We start from the raw sequence: 13,657 nt of genomic DNA, 5'->3' as shown, positions 1-13,657 counted from the left end.
ACTTGTGAAAAAAAAAGAACAAGCCATTCATATAAACATTTATTTAGTACAAGTAGCTAGAGAGAAGGCTTCATGGCGAAGGGGATCTGGGCTGGGCTCCCAGCACACACATTGCTGCTCACAACCATGTGCAACTCCAGTTTCAGGGAATCTGATGCCCTCTTCTGACCTCGGGCAACAGACACACAAGTGGGTGCACATGCATACATGCAGGCAAAACACTCACACATCAAATCAAATTAAATAAAAAACAGAGAGATTCATATAGCTAGTGATAGGGAATGTCCCTAGAAGGCTTTTCAAAATTCTCTGGCTAGGTTCTCAGCACTGCAAAAATAGAACAAATGTGATTCTGTGTTCAATAGAGGAGTTGCTATCATTGAACCAATCCTCCTAATCTGTTTTTACTACTGTGCATAGAAGCTGCCACAACTCCACATGGCTCACACTCACACCATCCTGTCATCATAGTTCCCTGGGAGCCTCTTCCCCGTGCCAAGAATTACTTGTGTGAGAACAAGAAACTGGACAGTTGTAATATAGATGACATCTGCTAACCAGGAAGACTTTGGTTGCAATACGCAAAAGAGATTTTTTTCCTAACACAAGCTATTCTTTTCTCCATATGACTACTTTATGATCACTCCTTTCCAGGTAAATAAAACTTTTGACTTACAACTAATATTGTAAAAAGGTAGCAAATATATGTATCAAATCATCAGGGCATGTTGATTTCCCCCTTCTTCTAATTACCTGATCATCTTGGCATAAAAGCCATCCATCTTGTCTGCTGGGATGCTATAGCAGTAACTTAAAACCACATTTTGGCATGCATGCATCCTAAGACATCAAACAAGATGAGCTTCCTTTGGAAATCTCATCAGTTTCCAAACCAATCTGACTAGGTAAGGAGGGTGACAATGTAAGATGTCTACAAACAACTCAGTCAATCTGCTACTGAGTGCTGTGAATTGTGGGGCAGCCTGGAAAATGAGGCAGGAGAATGAAGTTTTTCTTCTAAGTACAATTCTGAAAATAATTTTCCCAATAAAATATGTATTTTATAAAATGCTACAGCTAATAAATATATGCTATGTACTTCAAGCAACTGGCTAAAAAGGTTCTGCATTCTACTTATCTACCTAAAATTCTTTCCAAATTACATACATTATGATATAACATGAAAATCTATTACAACAAATTCTGTCACATTGCTATAACACATATATTGTTATTTTTCACTTTTCATTATTAAAAACTAGCTAAACACTATTTTGGATAGTAAACATGCTATTTTGAACAGCAATATGGCAGTTTCTGTTTCAAAAATATTTAAGAGTTAAAAACAAAAACCCTTTGTTTTTCATCAAACAACCTATGGATATTTACTGTAACCACCACTACCAGGCCAGTCTGGTCTACAGAGTGAGTTCCAGGGACAGTCAAAGATAATCAGAGAAACCATGTCTGAAAAAAAAAAAAAACCAAAAACCAAAAAACTAAAGAAACCAAACAAACAAAAAAACAAAAAGAATCCACTCCCTTTAAAGAAATAAGTACTAGCCACTTACCTCTTCTTTTAAAACTAAGATGGACAAGCTATTTTTTGTTGTTCCTCAGTGAAGGACCTTTGGTTTTAAAATACATCCACTGTAGAGTAGATGACAGGATGGCAAAAGGAAAGATTTGAAATGAAAACTATTCCAAATCAATGATGTTTTAGTTCACTGTCATACCTGTTAGTGATACTGTCTGTGGCAGTCTTACTTGACACAGAAGAACTGGCAGGCAGCCTCATCTAGAGCGCACTATGGTACCCAGCGAGGCTGTCAGTTTGCCTTGTGCTCCCCACCAGATACTTCACACACCTGGATACAAGACAGACCTTTACACAAGGCCCATTCCATCAGCTGCAGAAACAGTCATCAGCATTTCCACAGCTCAGATAAAGGGCTTTCACACTCTGCCTAATCTTCCTCTAACACAGCTTGGTCTCAGACTTTTAATAAATGTGAGGAATTCAACAGTTTAGAAATTCAAAACAGACCACATATGGAAAACTACCTTTACACTCTTCCTATGTCTCATTCTTTTTTCTTCTAATACCATGGGGATGTGAAATTGTCATGTCTTTTTTTGCAGAGTTCCTCCAAAAAATGTCAAAGTTTTGAGCCTTTCCTACAGGGAAGAACTGTAAATAGCTGGTTAAAGAATAAAGTGGAGTAGTGTGAGGGAAAAAAAATTTAAAAAATCTGGACAAGTACACTTACACTCAAGTCTAGAAAGAAATATTCAGCAAGACAAGGCATCTGTAACCCCTGCTGCAAGTTCAAGATACACTGGGCTACAATGAGATCCTATATCAAAACAAGAGAACATAGCTTAGTTGTAGGAAAGAACTTTGGTTTCAATCTCAGTGCTAGCTATTCACTTAGGCAATTTTGAACAAATTAGCTAGGCTTTCTAAATGTCCCACGACTTTTAAGGTTGTTTAGAGACTACCAGAGAGAATATTTAGCCCAGAATTAGCAGGCCTTATTATTATTATTCCTAGGTAGTTACAGTTCCAAAGGCAGGAATCCCTAGCTAGATAGGATTGCATGGTCAACAGTGCCTTCTGTCTGCAAAGAACGGTGCAGAGGTCAGCTAGCTAGCTGGCTGTTCTAATAATTTAAGTGAAAATCAGTGTAGTTTTTACTAAAGAAGTAAGGAAAAGAAGTGGACAGATCCTAGAGATAACTGATTTACAGTTAAAACTGTGGCTACCTGGGATAACAGAAATTATCAGAATGATACCCAGATTCTATCTAGCATAGGGATACATTTGGTGAGCTGTATGACTAAGGGTCTCAAATACACACACACACACACACACACACACACACACACACACACACACACACACACACACACACACGTGTTTGGGTTTAAGATTCCAGTCTTGGAACCAATAACAATAAGAATATGTGGTTGGAATGAGGAAAGTATTAAGAATCCTATGAAGCTCCATTCTTAGTTACAAGGAGGCACATTTGCAAAGGACACAGAAGTTCACAAACAGGAGCACAGATAGTGTGATTGAACTCATGTAAAGTTTTTCATAGCTGTCAAGAGTACTAAATGTTACTGAGGAAAATCAGTACAGGACAAAAATCCTCGAAAAGAGATCCAGGTGCCAGCACGAAGGGACATGTGCAGAGAGGAACAGATGGATCTTCTCTCATCTACCAAAACACCACTAACTACAAAACTGCTTCAAGTGAACTCTAATCACATCCACACCAAGAAAACCAAATTCATCCAACAGATTCAGGTATCAGCTCATAAATGAGCACTTCCCATGTTACCAACAGGAGTTAACCTGCTAAAACACTGAAAGCCACATGGGAAAGACATTGCAGAACTCTAAAATCTGTTATTATACAGAACAAAGAAACCACATAAATAACAAGCTTCTAGGGTGCCTCAAGTTTTATCAGCATACTGTTCATTAAAACTTGTCCTTATATGATTTTGGGGGGGAATCATTATATCCCCTTGAACTGCCTAACAGTAGGAACTTTTACTGCATTTTTAATTGCTTTTTGCATCTTTCCCCAACACCTAGGTAAATTTACGAATTCTCTTCTCCCTATAGTCACTCAGACATTTACTCTTCCCCTGAAGCCACTGAACTAAGAAGGCAGTCCCTACTTGTCAACCAGAGACCAACAGAGCAGAGATGCAGGAGAGAAAGTGTCCATGATAATCATGTCTTAAGGTTTCAGTGCTCCCCAGAGCACATGAACAGGTAAATCTTTACCTTAATAACTATTAAAATGTAATCAACAGGCATCGCTTAAATGGCTGCTACTAAAATGATTATGTATATAATTACCTTCATCTCTACTTCATGCATTAAGGTTAAATTGTAAGAAAATCAAATATTTTGTCTAACTCAGAATAAGGGAAATATTTGTGACTAAAGTATATAAAAAATTAAAACATTTTCTTCTTTTCCAAACATGAAGAATTAAAAACATTTGGGGAAGAAAATCATTCGTCAACTATAACAAAAAAGTTGGCATTTGACACCTACCTTGCACCCCCAAACCTCTATTGTCCTGGAAACAAACATCAAAACAAGCATAGCATTAGCAGCTTTGGAAATAATGATACTAAGTCATCAGTAAATTACATGAAAAACTTACAGAAAATAAACTGATTTACAATACAAAATGAGATGGACTGAGTCAAGATTGTATGTGCTCAACTACTATCATGAATAAGAGAATAGTCCATGCTTATCATTATCCCTATTAAATAAGTTAAAATTTTGAATTTTGTCTGAAGATAACTTTGGAATTTATTCTACAGCATCAGTCCACTGGCTCCTAACTCAGTTACATCCTATTACACCTAGAGACCAGCTCTGGACAGCATGGATCAGCCCTCTTTGAAAACAATGCCTGTCCCTAAGTACAGACATGTCTGTAAACACTGTGTGGGCACAGCTACCTTTTTTACCTTTAACTGAAAACCTGTAAACACTGAAAAAGTATTGATATTTTAAAACCTATAACTACACAGATTTTGCCTTTTAAGTATCTTTTTAAAGTCTCCGAGTAGAGAAACACAGTTGACAGAGGTTATTTACTTATTACATGTTCAGAAACAGGTAACAATTGCTCTCACTGGGACTCTCTCTAAAAATGTTCCTGATATATTTTCTTAGAAAAAGGGAAGGCTCGGTATGGTAGAAGCTTACAGGAGCAGCACATACTTATGAGAGCTGGCACCAACAAAGCCAGTGTAAAATATTAAGCCCTGAACATGCTGAGAGCAATCCGCATAATAAATAAATAAAACAACCAGCAGAGATACACAATTGCTTACTAAAGTAGGTAAAACATTCCCAATTTCCTTCAGCTAATTTTAATACCCAGAAAATGGATTTAGATCTATCTATATCTTGGAAAATGGAGTTTAAAATAAGCTATTTGTTTAGACAAAACCAACAAACAACTCAAGAGCTTTAAGGTACAATGTAACAAAATTAAGGGCTTACTCCCAAGGAACTCTGAAGCTGTCCTGTGGGTGGCAATAGAAAAGGGGAAAAAAATCTTCCTGGAAAGCAATTTGGCCAGTGAGGGTTGACATCCTTTTATCTAGCTAGGTAAGCCTATTCCACAGGAGACTTTTTTTTTCCTGAATAAATTAGTATTTTGCAAAAAGTATTGTAGTATACACAAATATATAGTCATTGCAGTGCCATTTAAAATAATGTAAAATTAGGAACAATATAAAGGAAAAGATGAAAAACCAGATTAGCTTCAGAGGACTACACAACTACCAGAACTAAAACAGTGTTAACACGAGCTTTCCAGTACACAATTACTGTAAAACGCAGAAATACAAGCTACAGAGGTAGAGGGAAAAATGAGGCCATGCAATTGTACTGTGAGCACACGTGTGACTTCCTGATTGTAGTACAGTATTGTTTAAGCAATAACCACAGGAGAAAAACATTGATTTTAAACGCTTCAAGTGATCTGGAACAAGTAAACAGCAAACACACACACACACACACACACACACACACACACACACACAGAGGATGGGAGGACTGGGTTGGCACCTGTGCTGACATTAGAAGGAACTTTTTAATCCCTTGATTCCTGAAAGCAAGGGGCACAAGAGAAAAGAAAAAAGAATACTAAGTCGTACTTCTAATTATCTAGGTAATAAATGTTAAGAGAACCATAACTACTTTTTTCGAGTTTTGGTAGCCCACCTATAGCTTTTAGAAATATAAATCCATTTTTTTTTCTGTTTTAAAGGGATGTTAACCACTATCTTCACCTTTCAAAAAATGAATTCTAAAGAAAGCAGTTTTATTTTCTTATATGTAATATCTATCAATGACCTTTGTACAGACAAAGCTAAAACTGTGATACTAAAAATGTCAACATATCCCTAAATTTAAAATACACTAGAGTTAAAGGGGGAGTGGTTCACTAAGAGAAAAAAAATCAAACAGTTGGCATTTCTATTTTTTAAAAAGGACAAATTTCTCATTCTTTTAGCAAGTTAACAGTTTAGATTCAAGAAAAATGACATCAAACAGACCTCCTAAGATGTCACATATAAAAACTGACAAATGACTGCTTCAACATCCGATTCAAGAGAAAAGCCTGTTAGTGAAGATGATTTTGATTCAAAGCTTTTTAATGGCACTCAAATTCTAAACTAAAAATAATTATAAAGTCAAGTTTGATTCTTTGAGCACCTATTTCCTGTTCAAACAGCCCTTTTGTTCTGCTTCCCTGCTTAATTTTAATGTTCAGTTTGCATCAGAAAATAGAAACAATGACAAAGCCTAGTATACACAAAAGCATAAAGGAGCAAAAGTACAAAACATAAGATCATTAAAAGATTAGAACAAAAATCCTACCAACAAAACCTCCACAATGTTCTGTTTGCTTCACCTCAGATTAACTTCACTTGAAGCTGTACTCCAAAGCAACCAAACCTGAATACCAAGCTCCACCTCCCGCAATTCTAGTGGCCGAAGAGTCAAATCTCCACCCTGTTAGTGAGGCTGATAACTGTGATTGGATGCGACTAATATCCATTATTTTAAAGAACTTTTCCTCGCTAGCAGGTTAGGTTAAACACACTAAACCCCTGGATAAGCTGGTTTCTTAAAGAAACAGGCTGTAATGTTTCAGTTTTCCCATCATAAGCGATTTGCTTTCTTTTGTCTGGCTTAAAGTATAATGAAAATTCACACAAGCAACTTTCATTTACTCAGTGATAGGGTAGGCAAGATACATGCTTTTAACATAAATAACATGGCATTTTTACAAGCCACGAATGTGAAGTTATGCTTTAAACAGATTTTCTTTTAACAGAGCTCACGTTTTTATCTGAAAAATTTTAAAAAGCTACACAAAATCCATAATAAAATTTTGCTAGGAACAAAACAGTGTTCTCTAAGACTTAGTAAATGCACCCTTAACTTAAAAAAACAAACAAAAACCCCAGCATTTAAAAAAAAAAACCTTAAATGCTAGAGAGCCATTTCTAAGCTAAACCCTAAATACTAAATACTAAAGAGTCATTTCTAAGCTATCTATAAAACTCACTTACATAGTCTTAGTATCACAACACACTAAATAAAATCTTCAGTGAACCAAAGGTTGCTATTTCCAGTTAAAACTGCTTATTCACTGCAAAAAGAGATCTAAAAACACAAGGCAATTTGTCTAGTGGCACATTCAGGAACAAAGTTAATTTATTTTTCACAGTGCAAGGAATATAACTTAGAGCCCTCAACCACCCTTCCATGAGTCCCAGGTAGAAAGTTCAGGGAGGTTTATTGTCATTTTTGCCATGTTGTTTTTATTTACTTTTTGTTTGTCTAAAACAGAGTCCTTACTCTCTATAGCTAAGCCTGGCCTAGAATACACTATGTATTCTTCTAAGCAGGAGGTTGCCTTAGACCCCCAAGTACTGGGAAGAAGGGAAATTATTATTACCAAATGGAGATTAAAAGTGTATTTCCTTTAAACTATTCAAGAAACTATGCCTAATGGTATTTTTTACTAGACTCTGAAGACACTACAGAGGACTCTGACTTTTAAAGAAAAGGGTCTGCTTTCACACATGGCTACATTTACTGCATTTTATACTTTAATTAGAACTGCTTACATTTTAGTAGCTTACCTGAAACTTTGACATCTTAGCATTACCTGATTGACTGGCATTTAAGATATTTAGTAAAACATCTACCAATACTTTGAGCTGGCAATACATAAAATTAAGGCATATTAAAGTAAACTCTTCTGTCTTGTTTGTTTCTTTTAGAAGAGAAGGTGAAGCTGGTCTTGAACTTCTCCTACCTCTGCCTCCTAAGAGTTTCCAGACTTCAAGCAAGTGGCACCATGCTTGCTATTTACGGTGCGTTCTTAAAATGTTTTCAATCACTTGTGGATTAAAGAATTTTAGATTTACAGTTTTCAAAGTTCAAAATCTTGCAATAATTTTTTTCTCAGAGAAAAACTGTATGTTAGAACAGAAAGCCAACAAAATTGTGTTGAGTACAAAGGGAAGTCTTTTTAACAAACTGAAAATCCACATAATTGCAACTAGACATGAATATGGAGCAATACCCTGTTGAAGCCCAAACAGCTGCATATTCTATTATGCCCTTTAAGTGGACAAACTGAAAGAGCCAATTCAGAGGCCTAGTCCCAAAATCCTTTGCAACAACTCATTGCTTTGAATGCCCAGCACTTCTTGAGTCAAGTTCAGGTTTTCTTGCTCACGTGTACTAGAAGTACTAGAGCAATCAGCGAAAAGAATACATCTAATCTACAGTGCAGACTTGAGAAAGACAGATTGCAGATGACCAAAATGTTTACAAGTAAGTTAGAGAAAAAGAAAGTTAAAAATTGGCAAGCAGGATCAGATTAGTAAATGGCTCAGCAGGTACAGACATCTGCCCTAAGTGTGACCACCAGGGTTCAACCCCATTCAATCCCTAGGACCCATGTGGTGGAAAGAACCAATTCCTGCAAGTTGTCCTTTGCCTCTAGGTGTGCACAAAGTGAGACATGCACTCACATGCACAAAAAAGATATAAAAAGTTAATTTAATTAAAAAATGGCAATAATGGAATTAGTAGACAGCTGTGAGCACCAAAGAAAACGCTGCTCTGGGGGCAATTTTCACTTCAAAGTGAATTATTTGTAAGGAATAGACACTCATCTTGTCAGCATAGTACTAACACTAATTTAGCCAGTCTACTACCAAGACAAAAGAAGGGAGAGCCAACTGTGTTGGTACATGCCTGTAATCCTAATACCAGGGAGGCTGAGAGGCAAGAGGATGACGCAATAATAAGGCTGGTCTTGACTACATAGCAAGAGGCCAGCTTTGACTACACTTTTTGAGATTCTATCTCAAAACAAAACAAAAAAGGGAGTTGTGGACTTAGTAACCAAGAAGTGAAAAGAACTTATGGGTAATAATCATTTTAGGGGGCACACATTAAAATAAAGGTATTTTACTCTATTTCTAATAGCAGAAGAGAACAACAAAATCAAGTGTAAAGGAGCAGTATCAAACCCAGAAATTATGCACCTAAATTATATGACAGCAATATTGTGTGATAAGAATGAGGAGTCTGCATGAAGCTCTGTGTGTGACAATGCCACTTCATAAACATCAAGTAGTGAGAGAACATACTGTGTTTTTCTTTTAATTGGAGCCTAGAGGTTTCCCCAAACCTCACCAGCTCAAAAAAAAAATTTATCAAAACAATAAAAGCCACCACTGAACAACTTGGTCAGCCCAGATTTGATCTAAAAAAAAAAAAAATCCTGCATAGGGCTGCTGGGTGGTAATAGGGTGGGGAGGTAGGGTAGCCCAGTTGGAGAATGCTTATCCAATGCACAAAACCCTGAGACTGATCCCCAGAACCACATGGGTTTGACCTCCAGCTCTACACACAAGGCATGCCAAAAATCCTAGCACTCAGAAGGTACAAGCAGGAAGATCAGAAGTTCAAGGTCATCCTTGGCTATTACTATATAGTGTTAGGCCTGCCCACACTACAGGAGACACTGACACAAAACAAAACAAAAAACCTAAAAAGAATAGCATCCATTGTTGTTCTTACAAAAGGGATTCATCCTGGCACTTTCCCTGAACAGAACTGGTGATGTGCAAAGTCACCAATGAAAAGACCACCCCGACTTCAGCACAACATGCTGGGATCCATGAGAATAGAGTCTGAAATCAACTATCTCTGGAATAAGAAAAACAATTTTCAAAACATATTTCTCTGGCAGACACACACATTACCTCCAGCAGTGAGGGATGTGCTTTAGTTTGCAACCCCTGGTGTGGTTTATCTTCTTACTGGGGGTGGAGGAGAGCACAAAGCTTATAAGCTCAGAGGTTGGCCATGGCCCATTCAACCACACTGCTCACAAAGGAAACATTAAGAAAATTAAGGCAAACTACAGATAGGAAAGAACAAACCAAGCTGATAGGAATGAACTCTTTATTCAATAGTCAGTAAACTGCTTTGTTTTGGGCGTGCAAAGAGATTAAACCAGGTCACCAATGAGCACAAATTAAATGGGAATCAAAACAAAAAGTGTAAGGAAAAGAAAAGCATTCATAATCGTCATGTGTTAACATGTGTTGTTCCGGGCTATTGGCAAACAATGTTGCTTAAAAAGAGGAGTGTGAACAAAACAAATATTCCGTGAGTCTAAATCAAACTGCTAGATGGTAGGTTTTTGTTTTCTCCCTACTTCAATGCCAAAACCAAAAATAAATAAATAAATAAGAGATGAAAAGATAAAGGCTAGTTATTAGATAGCTATCAAAAGAAGACTATCTTGGTTTTTTGTTTATTTTTGGTTTGTTTTTGATTTTTCGAGGCAGGGTTTCTCTGTGTAACAGTCCTGGCTGTCCTAGAACTTAATTTGTAGACCAGGCCTGGCCTTGAATTTACAAAGATTTCATCTGCCTCTGCCTCCCAAGTGCTGGGATTAAAGGAATGTGAGACCACACCTGGCTGTTTTGTTTTTAAAAATAACTTCTGCAAACAAAACAATCTTACAATTTCTGAAAGCAGAAAGTGAACAGATAAATCTCTTGTCACACTTCCTGTTTGTGGAGAGGACCCAAATTTAGTTCCCAGTACCTACAACTGGGTGGCTCACAATTGCCTGTAACTCCAGGTTCAGGGGATGTGACAACCCCTCTTCAGGATTCCATGGGCACCTGTACTCACACACTTACAGCACCCCCACACACACACACACAAATAGAAACACAGAATCAGACAATAAAATGAATCTTCAAAAAAAGAGTCTCCTGCCACTTAAGTTAATGGAGTCAACTTATAGCCTCACCACAGTAACTTCTAACCACCACCTAGATTATCACTGCCTGCCAAGGATGCTAAGGTCCACAAAATGAACATAGTCTCTAGCAACTGTGTCAAGAGTGAGGACATGACCAGCTGGGAGGTGGTGGCGCATGGTATGCCTTTAATCCCAGCAATCAGAGGCAGAGGCAGGCAGATCTCTGTGAGTTCAAGCCCAGCCTGGTCTACAAGAGCTAGTTCCAGGACAGCCTCCAAAGCCACAGAGAAAGAAACCCTGTCTTGAAAAATAAAAAAACAAACAAACAACACTAGAGCATACATTTCCAATATTCTATATGAGTTGGAGGACATTAAAATATTAAAATTTTAACTATGTAACACACACAAATTATCATTATTCAATATATACTTTTTTTAAAAGGTCTTTCTATGTAGTCCTGGCTGTCCTGGAACTTGCTATGTAGATGAAGCTGGCCCTGTCTGCCTATGCCTTGAATGTTGGGATTAAAGTCATATGCCACCACACCTGGCTACATATTATTTTTAAACTAAAACAAATGTCAAGTTTGTATTTCAATTCTCACTTGTTAGTCATGGCTATTTTAATTTCAATAGCTAGGCATGGCTGTTTTTATTAAAATAATATAGACATTTGCCACATGATTACAAATCAAGATTAACTTTATTATTACAAAAGACTTCCTATCTCTCCTGTCCAATACAAATCAGTAACCATATATGGCTACAGAGTACCTAAAATGTGACTAATAAACAAGGAACTTCAGTTTAATATTATATTGTCATTTTAACTACTTAGACAGGAGAGGCTGGTAGTTAACAGACCATCAAACATGGCACTGGTAGAAGAAACAAACACTAGAACCATGCTTGATTAATGGACTCCAATTGTTAATTGATTATGAAAGAAATGCCTACTCTGAATAAGCTACACAGCCAACAGAAAGATAAGGCCTATTTCGTAGTAACAGGAAAGAGTTCTCCAGGAAATCACAATGAAGCAAAGACATTGTGGATAGGTCTGCATAGGGGGAAAAAACCCAAAAGATAAAAACAGACCATGGATTAGAAATGGGAAAGAAATGCACCCAAGGCAAAAGAACACACTTGTTAACAGGTCTCCAAAATAAGGGTTGAGTTTGTCCCACTCTCCCTCACTCAGCCAACAAACACTAAGTACTCAAATACTTTGTGTTTTATCTGATGCACTAGCCATCCTCCCTCTAACTCTTCAATCTCAGACCAGAATCACAGGACAAGCTTTAGGGGCATGACAGGATGTGAGTGGTTTCAAAAAAAGTAAGTTTGTCAGTAGTTTTTAAAGTTTTGCCAGGTACAATAGCATACATTCAGTGCTCACAAGGCTGAGGCAGGGAGATTGTAAACTGGAGAGCAGCATGGGTTCCACAACAGGTAAGGAATGTCAAAGAGGAGAGGGAAAAAAGTTGCACCAGGTTAATGGAACTAATAAACTACCAAACCCAGGTTAGTACCATTGACTAATCAACTGTCACCTCTTTAGAGACAGATGTATGCTAAAAGCACCAGTTAGTGCCTATTATTTCCAGACACTTTAAGATCAGAACAGTACTATCTGTTGCTTTAGTTGCCTCCCTTTCTTATACTTACAAACTCCATGAAAGCAAGGACTACAGCTTGGTTATAATTGTACCCTCAACACTTAACACAGAGGCTGGTATGAATCAGGTGCTCAGTGTTGAAAGGAAGAAAAACAACCACTAGAACTTTCTAAACATGTATGTAAGCAGGACTCAATGCAAGCCTACAGAAAGCATTTGTCCATTGAGTCAGGCCCAGGGTCTGAGAGTACATATTGATTTTAGCATGGAAATAAAGGTATTTTATTATGGAGAACACAAGCGGGTTTTAGGTAAATGTAAATTTATTTAGTGTTTGTGTGCAAATGCAAAGGTTTGCAAGATGAGGTGAGGGAGGAGGGCGCATGTGTCAGAATGGTATGCCTGGGGGTCAGAGCACAACTCTGTGGCATCAGTTCTTTCCTTCTATCTTCGCATGGGAACTGATGATGAATTGACGTCACCAGACTTCTAATAGCCTGACCCCACAGTCGTATTTTTGACAGAATACTATCAACTGGCCAGTCATGTAGTTATTTTAATTTACATTTATGTAAAAACACATCTCAGAGGAACACAGAAATATGGATCTGAAAAAAATGAAACTTTAAAGAACTAAAAGAGATACCAGAGTGATGACTGTGAAATTAAGAGTCAGTATGGCTCTTAGAGATGATCTAAGTTCATTTTTTTCAGCATCCAACTGTAACTCTGGTTCCTCCAGGAGAATGCAATGCCTCTGGCCTCCAATGACACCTACACACTCATGTACACACTCCCCCCATAATTAAAAACAATAATAATAAATATTAGGAAAGAATTAAAAGCTATCTCAGAAGGAGACTACTTTAAATATAAAAACAAAGTCAAGTCATAAAAATTTAACTGTTGCGCTGTCAAGATGGCTCAGTGGGAAGACTATTTATTTATATAAGTCTTATAGCCTAAGTTTGATCCCGCAAATCCAAAGTCATATTCTGACTTCCATACATGTTTTGTTCCATGCATACACCTACTACCTGCATCATACACACAATAGTATATATTTTTTAATGTTAAGTATTGGGCTAGAAACACGGATCAGTGACTAAGACTGATTACTGTTCTTTCAGAGGACCAGAGTTTGGATCCCAAAACTCAGACAGCTTACAAC

The 13,657-nt window shown here is 37.3% G+C and overlaps 1 protein-coding gene across 6 annotated transcripts in view; it reads right to left on the bottom strand.

Annotated features, from left to right (window-relative positions):
- Zfand6 (zinc finger AN1-type containing 6) overlaps positions 1-13,657 on the bottom strand; it is a 67,170-nt gene that overhangs the window by 49,712 nt on the left and 3,801 nt on the right. The window contains exon 1 of one of the 6 annotated variants that reach the window (XM_013118948.3): positions 6,434-6,511. The exons of the other annotated variants lie outside the window; for them this stretch is intronic. The gene's annotated coding sequence lies outside the window, so the exon portion shown is untranslated. Of the gene's footprint in view, positions 1-6,433; positions 6,512-13,657 lie in introns of those variants that run through there. 6 annotated transcript variants of the gene reach the window in all.

The sequence above is a fragment of the Mesocricetus auratus genome, unplaced genomic scaffold, assembly GCF_017639785.1.
Source record: "Mesocricetus auratus isolate SY011 unplaced genomic scaffold, BCM_Maur_2.0 Super-Scaffold_4256, whole genome shotgun sequence".
Classification (NCBI taxonomy): domain Eukaryota; kingdom Metazoa; phylum Chordata; class Mammalia; order Rodentia; family Cricetidae; genus Mesocricetus; species Mesocricetus auratus.
The sequence above is the reverse complement of the archived record's forward strand: the minus strand, read 5'-3'. Positions and strand labels throughout refer to the sequence as shown.